Below are 21,818 nucleotides of genomic sequence, written 5' to 3'. Positions count from 1 at the left end.
GCAGATGTAAATACAGACTAAGTATTACTGGAAACATGAATTGTCAAGAAAGGGTCTAACATTATTCTCTCATTCTTGGCACATGTTTTGTATAGTTTACAACCTCCCTGGAACTGGACGGATTCAGTTAATTACAGCTGATAAAAAGCGAGCTAGGCCAAATGCTGCCAACGCCTCTTTGTACCTTCTGACCTGCTCCAACCTTTCTTCGGTGTTGCTTCATAGCTGCTCAGCTATGCAGCCATGCGGCTGTTTCTCAGGAATGTCCATTATTCTCCCTACTGCCTGTTTTTATACATTTATCTCCATTAAATCTACTTACCTGTTTTTAACAGTCAACATCCACAAACTTTTGGCATTAGATTTGTTTATTTAAAACATTTTTATATATCACTTTCCTGAATACAATTTATTCAGAAAGATTTTCTTACTAGAGTAATACTGAAAGCAATTTATTTTTATCAGTTGATTAAGATTTATTTACCACCTTTATGAAAGATACACAAAACAAACAGCTTCATACAAAACACCATAGACTTTCTGAACAAATAGGAAAACACCAAGAAGCTACCACAGGTGCTCTTCTGGTCACAATGGATGTAGAATCACTATACAGCAATGTTCCTCAAGCAGATGGCATAGCTGTATGTGATAAATTCGTAAAAAAAAGTCCATTCTAACTCACAACTATTTCCATTTCAATAATGATATTTATCTAAAAATAATGGGCACTGCTATGGGCACCAGGATGGCACCACAATATGCAAACCTTTCATGGCAGAACAGGGGAAGACATTCTTAATTACATATCCAACTAAACCCCTAAAATACTACCGGTATACTGATGACAATTTTATGATTTGGACTGAGGGAAAAGAAACTGTCAAACAGTTTTACAGTTCTTTCAATGCATACCATCGCTCAATCAAATTCAAAATTGATTACTCCACAAAAAAGTCAACTTTCTAGACATCACAGTCTATCAACAATGGCTATATAAAAACATCTATATACAAGAAACCGACTGACAAGTGCAGCTAACTCCACAACTGTAGCTTCCACCTTTCACATACGAAAAAATCCATTATATACAGCCAAGCCACATAATACTAACACATCTGTTCTGACCCTAACGATAGAGGTAAACATCTCAAAACCATGACTGAATTCTTCATCTAAAAAGGATACTCTGAAATAATCTCCAAGAAGAATGCCAGCAGTTTTGTTGGAGTCGAGGCTGGAAGCCACTCCTCAACACCCCTCTCAGGGTCATGGTTCCTCTCGGTCAAGAATACTGGGTAGAATACTGGGTAAGCGCTTGGGTGGCAGCATTTTTCTTTATTTATTTTGACATTCTTTTATCCCACATTTCCCCAAAGTGATTGGATTCAATGTGGCTTACAGAAAAATCAGGAGACAATTCTGACAATTAAAGTAGCATTTCAGAAGGCTTAAGTCTGGCACAGGAACTGGAGCTGTGCGCTATTCTATACAGGACACATTCGGTCAAGGCAGACTAGGTCTCAGCCTCCCATGAGGAGTTCCTGGCTGACACCAAAGAGGGGCACAAGGGAGTCACATGAAGATCCCCGGAGCTTCTCGGAGGAGGAGTCCTCTAGAATACCAACTGACCCCTCCCCTCAATGGGAACAGAGGACATCTCCATCTGCTAGCTTTTCCTTCCCTTCTTTTGTCAAGGATATGGCGGATGCCTCTCCAATTCCTTTAAAAGTGGAGGATAGGCTCAGAACTCACCTCTTTGAGCTCCTGGACCATGAGGCTCCTCCTAGGAAGGCTGTGCTAGTCATGCTCCATCAGCTCTTCCCTGAGGTTCTCGTGAGGAATTGAGGGTTTTCTCTGTCGACCCTGCTCCTGCCCATGGAGATCGAATCCATGTACCAGTTTCAGAGTTCCCCTGGTTTTCATAGGCCCCAGAAGCTTCCTCATTCCCTGGTGGTTGAATCCATGCTCAAGAGAGCAAGGAGCTCTAGGAACTATGCTTCAGCCCTATTACAGAACATGTCCCCATCAGAAGCTTTTACAATCATAACTTTAGATTTTTCATTTACGCAGATGATATCTTGTTAGTCTTTTCTACTTCTCACATCACCCCTGATCTTATCTTACTGCAAACATGCTTTGATGCCCTTGCTGAATGGCTAGTGAGACAACCTTGTACTTAATCCATTAGTCCATGCATTCCTGGTAACGTGTCAATGTTGTTTACTGTGGAATTTCTTAGTCATTGTCCTGAAGGCTTCAGACTCTTCAAACTTCAGCAGTCAAATTGTTATGTAAGGCCTATAGGTACGATCATGCTACCCCTCTTCTGGCTAAACTCCACTGGCTACCTATATTCTATTGTCCGATTTTCAAAATCCCGTGTCTTGCTCACAAAGCCCTTCACCTAGCCTCTCTTTTGTATCTTTCCTCCCCGGTTATTCCCTATATTCCCAACCATAACCTTAGGTCATTAGATGCAAATCATCTGACTCTACCTTCACCCCGCATGACGCACTATGAGTCCACATGTTCTTCAGCTTTTTTCTGTGTAGCCTCAAAATCCTAGAACGATCTCCAATCTTCAATTAGACCTGAGACCTCAATCCCAAAATTTAAGCAACTTTGAAAACATCATTTTTTCAGTTAGCTTTTGGGCTCACTGTTTCAGCCACCTGAGAAGTTGAGGCTATTGCTCTATCCCCTTCAAGAGCCGATACCTGTCATCACGGAACCATGCTCCTCAAACTCCCATCCCTACCTCTTTCCTCTTGGAATGACTGCTTGCTGTCCTGTTCACATTGGCGTTCTTTTTCTATCTTTTATTCTCTTTTAGAATTTTAATTTTGTTAACCTCTTTGGCCAACTTTCTTGTATTAACGGTATATCAGGTTTTTAATAAACTATAAACTTTTATTGCACTGGTGTCTGTTCAGTGGTTTTACCCTACTTTTTCTAAGTCTGAGTGTCATTTTCTTTTATGTAGTTGCTCCAGGGACATCCTCATTATAGTCCCTCTACTTAAATATCTAGGAACAGATCAAGTTGTGTCAATCCTACACATATTATTGACAGAAAATATCAATATGGAAGATTGAAATTGATATTGAAAATGCTTTAACAGCACAATCAGCTTGCAATTCCCATGCTCTCACAACAGCTTTGGAATCACAGACTAGCTCCATAAACATTAGAATTTATGATTTCTAATCCGCCCTTATCCAGGAAAATTGGAACATCTTGGAAAATTGGATGTATGAACAAGAAACCTCACCTATACCCACCAGGTAATCTGTAAGAACTGGTTTATGCCAAGGCCTGATGGTGGCATGGTAATTATGGAAATAAATTCTACATATATATATATACCCCCAAATTCTATATATGGTGCCCCTGAGTGCGCTGCCAATGTGCACACACAAATTAATTGGCTAATAAGCTCTTAATCATCAATAATTGGGTACCAACAACTTATTATTGATGTTAATTGGCACTCAGAATTTGCGCCCACATCTGGCTATGTACTGTTCTATAAGACATGGCCTAACTCTCATAACGTGTATCAAAAAAGGGGGCATGGCCATGTCAGGGGCATTCCGAAAAGTTATGCACATAGTTGTAGAATACTGGGTAAGCGCTTGGGTGGCAGCATTTTTCTTTATTTATTTTGACATTCTTTTATCCCACATTTCCCCAAAGTGATTGGATTCAATGTGGCTTACAGAAAAATCAGGAGACAATTCTGACAATTAAAGTAGCATTTCAGAAGGCTTAAGTCTGGCACAGGAACTGGAGCTGTGCGCTATTCTATACAGGACACATTCTGTTTACAGAATGGTGCTTAGCACTGGAGGAGTGGAGGAGTGGCCTAGTGGTTAGGGTGGTGGACTTTGGTCCTGAGGAACTGAGTTAGATTCCCGGCACAGGCAGCTCCTTGTGACTCTGGGCAAGTCACTTAACCCTCCATTGCCTGCCGCATTGAGCCTGCCATGAGTGGGAAAAAGTGCAGGGTACAAATGTAACAAAAATAAACATTTTTATTTTGGTGCTCATTTTGGAGCACTATTTATAGAATTTCCTCCATAGCTATTATCATAGACCTCTAAGCATAGCATTAACAGACTCAAAACACTCAAAAAGTGCTGAAGTATGAAATAAAATGACTCCATCCTTCAACTTGAACAAGAATCGGCCAGCACATGAGGGTGGGGTGCGGGAAAAGACGAAACAACAGAACTTGCAAAATAAGAGAGAGAATTCTTAAAAGAGATTTTTATGATTCCATCAATGTTGTAAAGTATCTCTCGTGATGTGTATTAATTGGATGTGTAGGAGGTTTTTTTTTTGTATCCTTTATGTTGTTACTTGCCTGTAAATGGAATAAATTCTTAATATCACAAGCAAAGAAAAACATAATTCATTGGAAAACAGAGTTACTTAAGAAATCACAATAGATCAAAACCTGATATGGGAATTGGGTCAGTACAGGTGTATTTATACCTAAACTTAAATGATTGATAAGTGCAGCACAGGAGAAGGGACTCTGTACAGAAGATGGTTCGTAGAAAAAAAAAATGGTAATAACAGACATATGCAGATTCTGTAGTTCTGAACTGGAAACAGTTACACGTCTTGTCATTGGCTGTGATAAGTATATATCAAAAGGCTGATGTACATAATGGCACGATAAGTTACCATGACTCATCCACTGGAAACTTTATAAACACAATAACATATCTGAACATGAAAAACACTGGGATCACCCGGAACATTCTCATTCCCACAGCTAAAACATCTCACAACAAAAGTACTGGACAGGGACGTAAAGAAGAAAAGGAAAAGAACAGCATTATTAATAGAAGGGTAGGTACTAAGTGACTATTCTGAACATGATGTGGAGAAAGAGAAGATTCCGTGAAGATCAGAGATCAGGAAAATGTAGAGAAAGGATACAGAAATTGACCTAGTTTAACTGGGCACCAGTAGCTCGATTGAAAAGAATTTCTAAGTGTACTTTGGTATCTCGTCTGCACATAATACACCTTATAAACCCCAGGAGGCAGCTCTCTTTGGAACCATGCAACTGTTGAGACAAGCACTGGCAATAAATCTAAGAAACTGGGATCATCTCCAACATATCCTGGCTTTACAAGTGATGTTCATTCCTATCATAATATGGGAAAAACCAACCCATTTGGAGACACAGATCTGTAGCGATATCAGTAATTAATCACTGAACATTTCTAAGGGAAGAATAGAGCAGATTTCTCTTGCCAAATCTTGCTGAGTACCTTCATGTGGTGGCCTTTATTGTACAACATCTATACCAAAGTAGGAAAGGAAAAATTCAAACTGGCTGAATATCACCCAGTCTTGATCTCAGTGCTAGGGCTAATGAGGTGAAGGTGACCTCCCCATGCAGCTATATGCCATGGTGAACTTGCTCATGGATCCACTGTAGCAGGCAACAGACCACAAAAGCTAATATATAAACTAAAAGGACTAGATAGAGTTATGTGGACCCCTGAAGTTGAAAAGGGATGGGGAAGAAGAGTGAGAACATCCCTAAGCACACATCCAGGCCCCTCCATAGCATATCACACACTCACTCAGACCCCATACAACCTAACATCTCAAGGTCTTCACCACATATCATTCCTCCATAGTATCCTCATACACAGACAAGGGACAATTCTATAACAAGGGGCCTGGGAGGAGCCTATTCTATGAAGGTACATAGGCACCTAGGTTCCTTTATAGAATACTAGAATAACCAGGTATATATGTGTCTAAAAGTTTGGCCCACCTACTTTTGCCAGCCATAGAGCTGGTGTGAATGCTCACGCCTAAATGTCATTGATATACACATAACTTGTAGCATTCTGGAAGTTTGAGCTCTGTCCATGCTCCATCTAACCTCCGCCCATGTTTTCGCTTCTCTTGCTCTATGCGCTATGTAAGTTAAGCAGGTATTGGCAGAATAGTGCCTGAATGTCCTCGGTCTTCACGTCTAGTACTAAAGGGCCATCAACAGGTCAGGTTTGCAGGTTATCGCAATGTACTTAAGATTTGTATGCCTACTACTTCCATTGCATGCAAATCTCTCTCATGAATATTTATTACAATATACTCAACAACTATTGCATTTATTTTTATCTTTATTACATCAATTAATCTCATAAACCTAACAATTATTGTCTAAAATCCCCATATATCTATCATTCATTCATTCATCCATTCACTCTAATTCACATTTATAAAACTAATATCAAAATATCAAACTCTATAACAATAGAACACCCGGAATAATAGAATCACTTATGATCTTATAACAAAATGTTGCTTTCAATAGCAATACTGGTGTAAAACTTATCCGTGTACAATTGTTTTAGTAAACAAATGAGAGGACTGCTGCAGTGAAGCAGTTTGAAATTCAAGGAAAAGTCCCGTGAAGAATGGAGACACGGTGAATGGAACTACTGTCATTCAATACTACAGCACAGAGTAAATCAGTTGTGGGTTACGATGGAATGTAACTTCTTGTTTTAACCTGCTGTGATGGACAATTGATTTAATCAATGGACTAATTGCCACAGGGTAATAGAAAGTTTACAGCAGGTTATCAATAGATTAAGAGAGGATCGTCATGAAGAAGAAGTGCTTTGAATGTCAGTGTAATCTATAAGTTTTACACCAGTATTGCTATTGAAAGCAACATTTTGTTATAAGATCATAAGTGATTCTATTATTCCGGGTGTTCTATTGTTATAGAGTTTGATATTTTGATATTAGTTTTATAAATGTGAATTAGAGTGAATGGATGAATGAATGAATGATAGATATATGGGGATTTTAGACAATAATTGTTAGGTTTATGAGATTAATTGATGTAATAAAGATAAAAATAAATGCAATAGTTGTTGAGTATATTGTATGAATTTAGTACAACTATTTATTGAATGATACCTTAGACAACATTATGAATATTTATTAGAGATATTCTGAAAACCTTATCTGTTGGCGTCCCTCCAGGACTCGAAGTGAAGACCACTGGCTTAGGTGGACTTTTGGCATTTACATACATATATAAATGTGACCCCCCCCCCCCCCCCGAAAATGCCCATGTGTAGAGGGAGGAAGGAGGGATTTTCAGGGTGGTCACTAAGGAGCCTGGGCTGGAATAACCTGGTGGGAAAATCATAGTGAAGCCCAGCCCAAGAGGGTTTGGGCTAGGAATTAATAAAAGGGATTACGTGGAGAAAATTCTGGTCTTTGGTAGCCCACCACCACCAAGAACCATTGCACCGAGGGGGAAGTCCTGGGTACCAACGCAGGGGAAGTTTACAAGTGTGGTGTTTGGAAGCTTCTGCACAAGGCAGAAGGAGTCTGCAGTAGTGTCCCTGACTTGGGAACAAATTAGGAGTTGCTTGGGGCAGGGGCGTAGCCAGACCTCATGGTGGGAGGGAGCCAGACCTCATGGTGCGAGGGAGCCAGAGCCCGAGGTTGGGAGCACATTTTGAGTGCCGCCTCCCCCACCACCTCGCCCCCCCCCCCCCCGCCTCACCGCGCTGCCTCGCCTCCTTGCTGCTTCCCCTCACAAACAAATACCTTTGCTGGTGGGGGTCCCCAACCCCCGCCAGCTGAAGCCTTCTTCAGCGCCGGTCTCCGGCGCAGCCGCGTTTGCTGCCTGCCCTCTGCTCTTCTTTCTTCTTGCTCCTCCTGAGCATTAGCGTGCACAGGAGGAGCAAGAAAGAAAGAAGATCAGGGGGCAGGCAGCGAACGCGGCTGCGCCGGAGACCAGCGCTGAAGAAGGCTTCAGCTGGCGGGGGATGGGGACACCCACCAGCCAAACCAGGGGCCCGGATGAAATTTGCAGGGGCCCAGGCCCCCCTGCCCCCCCATAGCTACGCCCCTGGCTTGGGGGCAAGGACACCCCATGTAGGGAAAAGTGGGAGTGGGCTTGCCTCACTTCTGGCAGGAATTACATAGCATGAGTTAATGGACCCTGTTCCGGGATGGGACAGAGTGATTGAAGAGATCATGTGAAGCTGACTCAGGACTAGTGGGGACATTGTGGAAAAAACTGAACGGAGATATTTTAAGAGCAACAGAGCTTTTAGTTAGGAAAGTAAATCAAAATAATAGGAATAAATGGCTATGATGGTTTTTTAAAAGAAGTAGATGAAAAGGCAAGGGAAAAATAAGGTTTCATGAATTTTGTGTCATGTTTATTTTATGAGGATTTATTTACTGCCTTTTTGAAAGAATTCACTCAAGATGATCATCACATTTATCATATCTGTGTTATCTGAATGTTCTAATGTGTTGCCTATTAAGATATGCCATTTATATTGTGTCTACGTTAATGCTCTTTCATCCTGCTTATTATGGGGTATCATTTGTACTCTGCTGACATTTATCATATTTCTGTTGTATGATTGTTTTACTAAGATGTTTTAATGTGTATTATATTTTTGATACTGTATCATATTATTCCAATTATTAGGATTCAATTTGCCTATCTCCAAGTTTACCTTATTTATGCTTATATTTGGTCATTTTTATATTGTTATGATGTTAACAAAACTATGATATGTAAATCTGTACCTGCTATATACCATCTTGAGTGAATCTCTTTATAAAGACAGTTAAAGATCAACAAATGTGAACTCCTCCACATACATCCAGAATTGTCTTAATATCTGCTTGTTATATTACTATCATGCTTTATCATTATAGTAGTATAACAAGCAGATTCCGTTCAATATATTTGTGAGTGGCATTGCTGAAGGGTTAGAAGGTAAAGTTTGCCTATTTGCGGATGATACTAAGATCTGTAACAGAGTGGACACCCGGGAGGGAGTGGAAAACATGAAAAAGGACCTACGGAAGCTAGAAGAATGGTCTAAGGTTTGGCAATTAAAATTCAATGCGAAGAAATGCAAAGTGATGCACTTAGGGAGTAGAAATCCATGGGAGATGTATGTGTTAGGCGGGGAGAGTCTGATAGGTACGTATGGGGAGAGGGATCTTGGGGTGATAGTATCTGAGGATTTGAAGGCGACGAAACAGTGTTACAAGGCGGTGGCCGTAGCTAGAAGGTTGTTAGGCTGTATAGAGAGAGGTGTGACCAGCAGAAGAAAGGGGGTGTTGATGCCCCTGTAAAAGTCACTGGTGAGGCCCCACCTGGAGTATTGTGTTCAGTTTTGGAGGCCGTATCTTGTTAAGGATGTAAAAAGAATTGAAGCAGTGCAAAGAAAAGCTACGAGAATGGCATGGGATTTGCGTTACAAGACGTATGAGGAGAGACTTGCGGACCTGAACATGTATACTCTGGAGGAAAGGAGAAACAGGGATGATATGATACAGACGTTCAAATATTTGAAAGGTATTAATCTGCAAACGAACCTTTTCCGGAGATGCGAAGGCGGTAGAACGAGAGGACATGAAATGAGATTGAAGGGGGGCAGACTCAAGAAAAATGTCAGGAAGTATTTTTTCACGGAGAGAGTAGTGGATGCTTGGAATGCCCTCCCGCGGGAGGTGGTGGAAACGAAAACAGTAACGGAATTCAAACATGCGTGGGATAAACATAAAGGAATCCTGTCCAGAAGGAATGGATCCTAAGGAGCTTAGCCGAGATTGGGTGGCAGAGCCGGTGGCGGGAGGCAGGGATGGTGCTGGGCAGAGCCGGTGGAGGGAGGCGGGGATGGTGCTGGGCAGACTTATACGGTCTGTGCCAGAGCCGGTGGTGGGAGGCGGGACTGGTGGTTGGGAGGCGGGGATAGTGCTGGGCAGACTTATACGGTCTGTGCCCTGAAAATGGTAGATACAAATCAAGGTAAGGTATACACAAAAAGTAGCACATGTGAGTTTATCTTGTTGGGCAGACTGGATGGACCGTGCAGGTCTTTTTCTGCCATCATCTACTTTGTTACTATGTTACAATTATAATGTTACCCAAGATCCTTCTGTAATACTAAATGTCTATTTTCTTATATATTTCCAGTATTCATGATGTATTGTAAGCCACATTGCAGCCTGCAAAGAGGTGGGAAAATGTGGGATACAAATGCAACAAATAATAATAATAAGCCCCAATAAGAAAATACATACATACATTTTAAAAGATCTTAGAAAGAGGAAGATAAGCAACAGTAAGAGAAGCGAGAAAGTAGTTAGGAGAGCGAAGATAGAAATGAAAGTAAACAAGTTGAAAAGTTAACTCCTACTGTGTGTTACACTGGCTCATTTCACCTTCCCTCCTTTTGCAAACTGATGCACATCTGTCTGTAGGATTTGGTAGGAAAAGACATGGTAAATTATGTCTCAGTAGAGTGGAGAGGCTATGGGGCCCATTTCCAAATAGAAAAACGTCCAAAAAGTGTCAGAAAGCCGTATTTGGATGCTTTCCATGCCAAAATGTTCACATTAGTGTTTTTGAAATTCATTATTTAAACGTTTTGATATACAGTTCATCATCAATATATCCAGATCACAAGGGGGGCGTGTTAGGGACATGGCAAGGGAAGGATTTCAGAGTTACTAACACTTCGATGTTCTTCCACCATAATGGAACAAAACCAAAACTTCTGGGGCTACAATCTAAACGTTTTGGTCTAGACCTGTTTTTAGGATGAATAAGGCATAAAAAGGTGCCCTAAATGACCAGTGAAGGATTAAGACCTGACCACCTTTTACTCTCCCAGTGGTAATCACCTCCCACCCTCCAAAGATGTGAAAGAAACAGTACATACTAGCCTCTACGACAGATGTTATAGTCAGTCCTATTAGAGCAGCAACCAGGTCCCTGGAGTAGCTAATGGTTGGTGCATATCCCACTCTACCTGTTACACTTGTGGTGGAAAATGTCAGCCCTCCAAATCTCACCAAAAACCTATTGTACCCACATATAGGTGACCCCTGGAGTCATGAGGGCTGTTGTAATGGTGTACAGTTGAGGACGGTGGGTTTTGGTAGGTTTTGGAGGGCTCAGCACACAATATAAAGGAGTAATGGTGAGATGTGTACCTGGCAGCTTTTATGTGAAGTTCACTGCAGTGCCCCCTAGGGACCCCTGCTGGGATGTCTGTGTGGCCAGTCTACTAAGAATACTGGCTCCTCCTACATCTCAATGGCTTGATTTTGTGCATTTTTCACTTGGACTTTTTTTTTCCCCGAAAATGGACCAAAAAAGATAAACACACAGAGCACAAATATATTTAGCAAGTGGCCGTTTTCAAAATAAAAAGATAAAACATTTTTGCTGTTTCGAAAATGGCCATATTTCCTATTCGACTTGGGGACGTTTAGAGCAAATCTTCCTTATCGAAAATGCCCCTCTACGTGACTGTGTGGGTGGGACTAGATCATAGCATGAGTGGTATTGTTTTCAAACCTATGCTTATCTTGAAAGTATAGGTTTGTCTGTCTGTTTGTCCATCCATCTCTACATATAGGTTTCGTTGTGCTTGTTTGAATTAGCATAACATGTAACACAGCTGAATTTTATGAAAATGTTAAATGGCCAAAGAATGATGTAAAGTGAGATGGAACTATCCACAATCTATCTTCACAAAACAAGTTAAGTTTCCTGCAACCTGATTTGTGCCTTGCTTCAAAGAACTTGAGCTAATATCCTGGGAGGTCCTTCTGCCTCCTGGAATTTAATGCATCCAGTAGTATTCTGCAAGATGGACAGTAGCTGATAAATTAAAACATCCATTTGGGGTGCTGGATGACCACTGTCTAATGCCAAATATGTCCAAGTACATTTCACCTGCTAAATAACAAACATGACTATGGACATCAATTTTCATGATATCCCCAGATGTCCTTTCTAACAGTGGAAAACCAACTCCTTAGTCCAAGTGAAACCTGATGCCTTATTCCCAGATGAAGATGAAAGCAATCCACCTGTTTTGTGTTAAAAGAACCCCGTTGCATGTGCTGTCCAACAGCTTCCAGAGCTATTGGCAGGATCCCTGCCTGTGTTTGTTTAAGATCTGGATATAACCCATTTCTTGACATGAAACCTCACTGGAGCTGGCCTTCTAGACGCCTCCACTGGACACATGTGCCAGTACGCTTGGAGGATGTTTATATCATCATCAGTTTGGGATGATAACACGTGAACTCTGGTTGTTTATTATTACTTTTCATCATCCTCTAGGGATACTAGCTCTTGGATGGACATAGAAGAAGAACTTGTTTTTCTGCTTCAGAGAATAAAGCATCTGGAGGTAGGAAGTCTGAGGACACTCCAGCTGATATTCAAAGTGATTTAAGCGGATAGAAGAGGCTCCTGCCCGCTTAAACCGCTTGTCCATGGCTGACCGCGATCTTAGCAGTTGCGGGGCCCTGTTCAGTGGGTTCCCCGCCCCTGCCCGCCACCATAAGCCATAATTTATCAGAGTGTAAAAGGAGGTTTAGAGCTCTCGGAACCCCACCTCACCCCATCCCTTGATGTGCATCCAGCACATTTCAGTAGAGAACGGCAGACAACGGTAGCGATTTTCATATCCCGTCAGCTGCCGAGCCCAGAGCCTCCTCGCTGCTGCATCTCACCCTTGTGGAAGCAGGAAGTGACATCAAAAGGGGGCAGGGCGCAGCAGCAAGGAGGTAGTAACACTGGGAGACCCCGACACTTGAGTGTGACCTCTAGAACTTGTAGCCCTTTGCTACTGTGGCCTGTCTGCAGGAGGACATTGTCAAACAGTAATTATGCCGACCTCTCGCTTCACCCTGGAAAGCGCCATCTCCTTTCAGAGCTCCTAATTTTGGGGCTTTTTATCAAAGCCACTAGGAGGATTATGCAGACTAGAGACCATCTTTTCCTACTAGCAGACACTACATATAAAGGAGTGAGTGTGGAAAACTCTTAGGTAGAGTTTGGTGGACGTTGTAGAAAACGACAGACAAAAAAAAGGCAAGACTTTTCCCGTAGGTTAGGGGTAGGAGCTTCGGCCCTGAGACTGTGATTTCCCCTAACTGTGCTTAGCATTTGGCCTTACATTTAGCTAGTCTGCTCTAGAGATCTTGCTGCTAGGACCTTATCATGTATTGGATTTGTGTGTAGCATTCCCCTCCTACTGCAGGGTGAGGGTAGCTCCAGATATTGGGAGAGGTACAAAGTAGAAATAACGGGGTTCTTGTGGACTAGGAAGGCAGGATGCTTTAAGGCCGTCATCGGATGACATGCAGAAAACGCCTAAAAAACTAAAAAGCCCTGAAAGAAATATACGTCCTTACCATGGGGTATCTTTAAGTAAAAACAACTTGATTTGGCGTTTCCCTAAAAATTAAGCAAGAGTGGGAAGAGAGCAAAAATGAGGGAGAAAGACCAAGGGCAGGGGAATAGGGAAGAAGGTTGGGAAAGGATAAAGAGAAATGGATGTGGGGGAGTGAATACTAGAAATGGCAGAAAGTGGAGAGGTTCCTGAATTGGGGATAGGAAGGAATCCAGGGTAATAATGTACACGAAAAAAACGGAGGAATGGTAAAGAGACCAGATAGAAAAAGCAGACAGAGGAGGCAGGCAAAGTATTAAGGCAGGGGTTCTCAATCCAGTCTCAGGATATAACCAGACAGGTTTTCAGGATATCCACAATGAATATGCATGAGATAAATTTGCATGCACTGCCCCATTATATGCAAATTTATCCCCTGCTTATTCATTGTGGCTATCCTGAAAACTTGAGTGACCGCGAGTGTCCCGAGAACTGGATTGAGAACCACTGCACTAAAATATTTTGAGATGAAGAAAGGAGAGACAGACAAAGGAAGAACAGAGAGACAGAAAACAGAAACTGGAATAAAGATGAGGGCAGAGAATGAGAATAAAGACACTGAGCCAGAAAATCAAGCCAGACACATCAAAGTTTGGAAACTATTTTTCTAGCTGATAGAGAATATTAATCAAGTAGAAAGTTATTCCCTTGTGCTAAAGTCTGTACAGCCCCCCTCCACATATCCCCTTTCCCAGGGCCAACCCAAACATTAGGCAGTCACCTAGGGCAGCAGCTTTGGGAGGGAGGGGGAGGGGACAGGAAAGAGCAGCTGCAGTCAAAGCAAAACAATAGCCACACAAACTCAAAAATCACTACCTGCTTTTAAGGGTGAGCATTTCTCCAATAGTCCGTTTACCTGGCTAAATTACTTTTGGAAACTGCCCTCGTTGTGTGTGTGTGTGTGTGTGTGTGTGTGTGTGTGTGTGTGTGTGTGTGTGTGTGTGAGAGAGAGAGAGAGAGATACAGTGTTGTGCTAGTTACTCTTCAAATGTAATTAACTATAGTTACTAGTTCTCAGTTTAAAGTAAGTAGTTAAGAGCTTAGCCTAGAATGGGTGGCAGAGCTGGTGGTTGGGAGGCGGAGCTAGTGTGGGCAGACATATACGGTCTGTGCTGGGGCTGGTGGTTGGGCGGTGGGGATAGTGCTGGGCAGACTTATACGGTCTGTGCCAGAGCCAGTGGTGGGTGGCAGGGATAGTGCTGGGCAGACTTATACGGTCTGTGCCAGAGCTGGTGGTTGGGAGGCGGGGATAGTGCTGGGCAGACTTATACGGTCTGTGCCAGAGCCGGTGGTGGGTGGCAGGGATAGTGCTGGGCAGACTTATACGGTCTGTGCCAGAGCTGGTGGTTGGGAGGCGGGGTTGGTGGTTGGGAGGCGGGGATAGGGCTGGCCAGACTTATACGGTCTGTGCACTGAAGAGGACAGTACAAATAAAAAAAAAGTAGCACATATGAATTTATCTTCTTGGGCAGACTGGATGGACCGTGCAGGTCTTTTTCTGCCGTCATCTACTATGTTACGATGTTACTATGTAATTAAATTACTCACTTAGGAAAATAGTTGATTACTGATTGCAGTTACCTGCTTAGAATAACTAATTGCTTTTCCTTTACCAATACCACATCCAAGAATACTTATGATAAGAGCTTTATGGTACGTGAAGAGGTAAAATATCCATCTTATACACAACCCCAATGTGAATCTTGCATAACTTCATCTCTTGATGGTTATTTCAAGACGGTTTGACCAACTCATGCCAACCACATCCTCTGCCATGCCATGTTGTACTAGTTACTCTTCAAAAGCAATTAATTACAATGACTGAGATAGTGAATAAGTAGTTAACTAGTTTATTGATTATTGCAAGAAGGTAACTGACTACAGTAACTAATTACTAGTAACTCAATATGACATAACATTGGTGATAAACTTCACATTTGGCAAAGTTTAATATTTAAAAGCATGATGTGTGTGGGGGAGGGGAAGATTAGGGGCCTGAAATGTAAATGAGTAGGGGGTGTAAGACTAAGGGTTCACCTTGCGACAGTTGTACCCTTTCCTGTGCTCCTCTGCTTTAACCTCCCCAAACACCTCTGACTGTGCCTGCATTATACAAGCAGTGGAACAGTACTAGGGTTACCATATGGCTCCAGAAAAAGGAGGACGGATTGAGCCAGCCGGGTTTTACTTCCACTGCTTTCCAAGCAATGGAAGTAAAACACGGCTGGCTCAATTACTTCCATTGAAAGCAATGGAAGTAAAACCCGGCTGTCTCAATCCGTCCTCCTTTTTCTGGAGCCATATGCATAGGCGCCCCGTATAAGAGGCTTGGGGAGGCTAAGCCTCCCCAGCCGAATCGTCGACTTCCGCTTGTTGTGGAGCCCACCCTCCCGCCCCACGCATTTTCATCTTTTATTTCCGTGGCAGCGACGTCAATGAAGAAAAAGACTACAGGCTCGCCGCCAGCTTCTCCCTTCTCTCTGCTCTCGCGGAAACAGGAAATGCATCACGGGACACTGTGTGCAGAGAGAAGCTGGCGGCGAGCCTGTAGTCTTTTTCTTCATTGACGTCGCTGCCACGGAGCGTATGGAGGTAAGCTCCGCCCCCTTTAGCCTCCCCAAACAGTTGGGCTACCGACCGTCTATGGCCATATGGTAACCCTAAACAGTACAGGACCAGCATGACATGAAGGGGACTGTTGGAGAGAAGGGCCAGAGCTGCTGTGGAGGAAGGAAACACAGGGAACTGAATCCTGCCGGGTGGCAGGAAGAATTTAGAAGGAGACATTAGGAGAGGTTAAAAAAAGGGGGGGGATGCTGGGGGAGAAGGAAAGAAGAGGTAAGACAATGGGTAAAGGTGAAGGAGAGAGGGGAGACACGGGGGGGGGGGGAAGAGGAGAAGAATTGAAAGGACATAGAAGAATGAAGGAAGAGAGAGAGAAAGAAAAGTGGAGATGCTGGACAGTGAGGGAGAGGCTGGCAAAAGGAGAGACAGATAATGGGAGAATTTTAACTAGCTCTGTCAATCATTTGAACCTTATGTGGGCCTTTACATTAAAAGTCTGAATCCCCACTCTAGAGATCCTAATCTATATATTTATATTTCTTTCCTAGCTCTGGTTCACCAAAATAAATGCTGATATTTAAAATTTAACTTAATTATACATTCTTATAGACCACCCGTCAAGTAAAACAGTTGATCTAGATGGTTAACAATACATGCATAATGCAGATTTTCAATAGTGCACCGAGAGGGGAACTCACAATTCCAGGTCAAGGCTTGGAGAATTCTCATACTGTTTTTCACACGTAGCTGCAGGACTGTGTGTGTAAGTTCCTCCACATAAAGAGGAAGGAGTGATTTCAAGAAAAAGCATATATGTGGGAGCCGATGCCTAAAACTGCTGCTCTTGCTGAAGAGGTTCCCAATCAGCAGCTCACTGGCGCCCCCAAGGCAACTGATCTCTCCACTGCATCGAGAGAACCTCACCCGCAGCATCACCCCTCCCCCTCACACAAGGCAAACCCCCTTCAGCAGCCCCCCCCCCCCCACACACAGCAGAAACCTCCTAGATGCAGGACCCCCACTATGGCAGCCCCCCCCCCACACACATGGCCCTGTCATAGTTCTTAAAGCATGCTATACTGGCACCTCTCTGATACCACATCAGCCTTCTAGAACCCTGTGTTCCTCTTCCACAAATCAGCTATTCACTCCCTCGCTTAGGAAACTGACTCTTGCCACTTCACAGGAATCAGTGTTTTGTTTTAAAGCACCCACTCTTTGAACCTCATCCTTTCAAAAATTTAAAGCTCTCTTGAAAACCTGGCTGTTTTGCTGTACATTTCCTGATTGTACTCATTGACAGGTCGTTGCTTGCCAACTCTAAGGGTCTGACTTCCTGTACCTTCCTTACCGCCCTCTTCCTATTGTGTCCTGCTGCTCGTCTATGCCTTGGCTAATTATTGTTGTGCTACTTCCTCCCTCCCTCCCCCCCCTCATCTGGCCAGGTGACCAACTGTAATTATTTTATGGACTTATATGTCCTGTTACTCTTGCCTGTTTTTTTTTAGTTAACCACCAAAATGGAATCTGAATAGCAGTATACCAAATTTTCATAAATAAATAAACCTTCGGAGGAAGCCTACCCTCCACTAGGGGTTTTGGAAGGAATCCAGGATTGTTACGGTGGGAGTGAGCAGATATTGCTCCAAACCCACTAAACACCAGGGTTCCCCAGTAAGGCTGGGGTGGGTATCAGGGGGTCTGCTTCAGGCAGGGGCCCCAATAATGTGTTGCTGTTTGGGGGTGTGGCCTCATGGGGATGCTGCCAAATGGTGGTGGGATCCTGCACGGGTGATGGGTTTGTATCATGGGGGATTGCTGCCACAGGGGAGGTCCTACATCGGGGTGGGGTTCAAACATGGGGGAGGGGGTTGCGGCCTCAGGGGGGTTTGCCTTGTGGAGTTGGGGAGAGAGTTAGATTTTGGAGGATTGATCATGGAGGGCAGATATCAGGAGGGGGTGATTGTGGGAGGAGATCAAATGTCAACAATTACAGCAGGCACTCAAATATGACTCAGGGCAACTGTAAATGCCGACATCTATCTTTTGCAATACAGACATTGATTCCCTGTGTGAAATGGGAAATCCACATCTGTATTGTAGGCCTGTTCAGGACACTCTCTCTCCCTATCCTACCTACACCTCTTTGACATCTAGACATGGTTAGCTTCCCCACATGTAAATGCCCCCTGCCATTTACATGTGGGGATGCTAACCATGTCTAGATGTCAAAGAGGTGTGGAGGAGTGGCCTAGTGGTTAGAGCACCAGTCTTCCAATCCAGAGGTGGCCAGTTCAAATCCCACTGCTGCTCCTTGTGATCTTGGGCAAGTCACTTAACCCTCCACTGCCTCAGGTATAAACTTAGATTGTGAGCCCTCCTGGGACAGAGAAACATCCAGTGTACCTGAATGTAACTCACCTTGAGCTACTACTGAAAAAGGTGTGAGCAAAATCTAAATAAATAAATAAATATTTGAGATTCTACATGGAATGTTAATTCCACTAGCAACTTTCCATGTACTTGCAGATCAGTAATGTGGCCGTGCAGGCTTCTGTTTCTGTGAGTCTGACGTCGTGCAGGACGTCAGACTCACAGAAACAGAAGCCTGCGCGGCCGTGTTGCTGATCTGCAAGGGCAGGCCTCTATGTGGAATGTTGCTAGTGGAGGAGTAGCCTAGTGGTTAGAGCAGTGGAACATGGAATGTTGCTACCATTGGAGATTCTACACGGAATGTTGCCAGTGGAGGAGTGGCCAAGTGGTTAGAGCACCGGTCTTGCAATCCAGAGGTGGCCAGTTCAAATCCCACTGCTGCTCCTTCTGATCTTGGGCAAGTCACTTAACCCTCCACTGCCTCAGGTCCAAACTTAGATTGTGATCCCTCCTGCGACAGAGAAATATGCAGTGTACCTGAATGTAACTCACTTTGAGCTACTACTGAAAAAGGTGTGAGCAAATTCTAAAATAAATATAAGGGCCACAGTCAAAAGTAAGAAAAATATACAATAAAGATAAATCATTGGATGATTCCTAAAAAACAAAAACCCTATTTTCCACATTCATAAAATCATCTAAACACTAGCCATAGGCCAGTGGAAACAAATAGGCTTTCATTATCTTGCAAAATTTCAAGTATTCTTTTTCAACTCTCGGTGACGATGGTAAAAGCTTTTTCACGCTGTAGAAGCCACAATAGAAAAAGCAGAGATCAGAGTCATCCTGCACTGGACAAGCAATCGTCAAACCCATCCCAACTGATCGCAACGAGTGTTTACCCGGAAAGATGAGGAGTTATTTCCCCCCCAGATTTTCTCCTGTTTAGCTTCCTCTTGTTATAAACACTAATACATTTGCAGAAAAAAAAATAAAATAAAAACTGAAAATGAAGTTCCCTGTTTGAGAAGGAAGATTTATTTTTCTCAAGAGTAAGTGTGTCTTCTGTTTCCTGTACTCTGCATCTATTCCTTCATCCATTCTGTGTCAAAGTTATTGGGGCACATGAAATAATCACAGTTCAGGTGATACCCTACCCATTTCCACTGGCGTACATGACTTTTTCAAAACCACACAGGTCACCTTCCACCGTACCATTCTTCTCGTCATCTTTCACATTTTGTGCCATTCATTTATGAAGTGTTGCAAAATCTGCTTATCACCCTATCTCTGTTTCAATCCAAATCATGACTCAGCACTTTCCAATAAATCATTCCCTATACATGTGGCCGCATTGCGCCATCACGCCCTATGCATTTCCGCTCTCTTTCTCTCCTCCTCCTCCTTTTATCCCTTTCCACATTCGCTTTTGGTCTTAGCCTCTTTCTTACTCAAGACAATAGAAAAACTTGTCCATTAATTACTTTAGATTTCACAGAGTAAATGCAGCTAAGATATCCAGCTTGTATCCAATATCCCTTACACGCAGGCAAAACTTTCCATGTAGCATTAATATTGCACAGCGCTCGCTATGTACGGGTTTGTTCCTTCTTGAGCTGATGACTATTAGTTAACATCCATAGACCAGCCTCTCAGATGATCACTCGTGGTTGCATCCAAGCATCTCTACACACCTAGGCTGATATTCACTCTTAGATATCTGTTTAAAGATAACTTAATCTGGTTATCGTTATCAGAATATTCAAATAAAACCATTTAAGTGTGCTGATGAAGATCACAGCCTAAGGTTACCAGATAAGGCGTCTAGCTAACTTTAGGTCCATGGCTCAAGCATGCTTCTGACTCCTCCTCAACATAACTGTTCCAAAGTTATTCAAAGTCGTTAACTCGCGACAGGATTGTGAAAAATTACAGAAGGACCTTACGAGACTGGGAGACTGAGCGGCTAAATGGCAGATGACGTTTAATGTGAGCAAGTGCAAGGTGATGCATGTGGGAAAAAAGAACCCAAATTATAGCTACGTCATGCAAGGTTCCACGTTAGGAGTTACGGACCAAGAAAGGGATCTGGGTGTCTTCGTCGATAATACACTGAAACCTTCTGCTCAGTGTGGTGCTGCGGCTAGGAAAGCAAATAGAATGTTGGGTATTATCAGGAAAGGTATGGAAAACAGGTGTGAAGATGTTATAATGCCGTTATATCGCTCCATGGTGAGACCGCACCTTGAGTATTGTGTTCAATTCTGGTCACCGCATCTCAAGAAAGATATAGTGGAATTGGAAAAGGTGCAGCGAAGGGCGACTAAAATGATAGCGGGGATGGGACAACTTCCCTATGAAGAAAGACAGGAGGCTAGGGCTTTTCAGCTTGGAGAAGAGACGGCTGAGGGGAGACATGATAGAGGTATATAAAATAATGAGTGGAGTGGAACAGGTGGATGTGAAGCGTCTGTTCACGCTTTCCAAAAATACCAGGACTAGGGGGCATGCGATGAAACTACAGTGTAGTAAATTTAAAACAAATCGGAGAAACCTTTTCTTCACCCAATGCATAATTAAACTCTGGAATTCGTTGCCGGAGAACGTGGTGAAGGCGGTTAGCTTAGCAGAGTTTAAAAAGGGGTTAGACGGTTTCCTAAAGGACAAGTCCATAAACCACTACTAAATGGACTTGGGAAAAATCCACAATTCCAGGAATAATATGTATAGACTGTTTGTACGTTTGGGAAGCTCGCCAGGTGCCCTTGGCCTGGATTGGCCACTGTCGTGGATAGGATGCTGAGCTCGATGGACCCTTGGTATTTTCCCAGTGTGGCATTACTTATGTACTTATGTCCTCTACTTGGCTCACTTTTATTACATAGAGCAGTAATTTAACCTATTGTGATGTCATAGTGGCTCATTCCACCAATAAGAGCCAACCTCATTAGTGATGTCACAATGGCTTGATTGTATAGAATGTTTGTACGTTTGGGAAGCTCGCCAGGTGCCCTTGGCCTGGATTGGCCGCTGTCGTGGATAGGATGCTGGGCTCGATGGACCCTTGGTCTTTTCCCAGTGTGACATTACTTATGTACTTATAATTTTAAGTGGACAAGGAGTTGTTCGGATAAAACGTAGCTGGTCAGCAGCCCCAAAATTTCAAAAGAAAAGATCTGTATGGTTAACTCCTGAACTTAACCTGATTATCCTGATAAATCTTTTGAATATTGTTCCCTAGGTTGCCTTTCAGAGACTAGAACAGGGCTATGTCCTTAAAATACAGAAAGGTTACCAAAAGCTGCACATGTTAGCAATTGTACGGCGCAAGCGGTGAAGATAGTGGCATAGCTTAAATCAGTAGCAGTATAAATCAGATGGGAACTGGTAACACCTATGAGAAATCGTGACCTGCTGCATTCCTCGTGACAAAACCACGGGAGAGTCGTGGACTGCTATTGTTTTAAATTTCTTGGATAAAATAGTAAGGTTGCAGGCATCAGTCGACTTCAAAGGTTAATAACTAAACACAACAGAAAAGAAAGGAAAGGAAGAAGCTAAGGTGATAACTTTTATATCAGACTAACTTAA

At 43.0% G+C, this 21,818-nt stretch overlaps 1 protein-coding gene across 3 annotated transcripts in view; it reads right to left on the bottom strand.

The window, feature by feature from the left end:
* Positions 1 to 21,818, bottom strand: part of LOC115474923 (vascular endothelial growth factor receptor kdr-like) — a 344,006-nt gene that overhangs the window by 139,449 nt on the left and 182,739 nt on the right. The gene's annotated exons all lie outside the window — the stretch shown is intronic.

Source organism: Microcaecilia unicolor, chromosome 7 (genome assembly GCF_901765095.1).
Source record: "Microcaecilia unicolor chromosome 7, aMicUni1.1, whole genome shotgun sequence".
NCBI lineage: Eukaryota > Metazoa > Chordata > Amphibia > Gymnophiona > Siphonopidae > Microcaecilia > Microcaecilia unicolor.
This window is presented reverse-complemented; position numbering and strand designations above follow the sequence as displayed.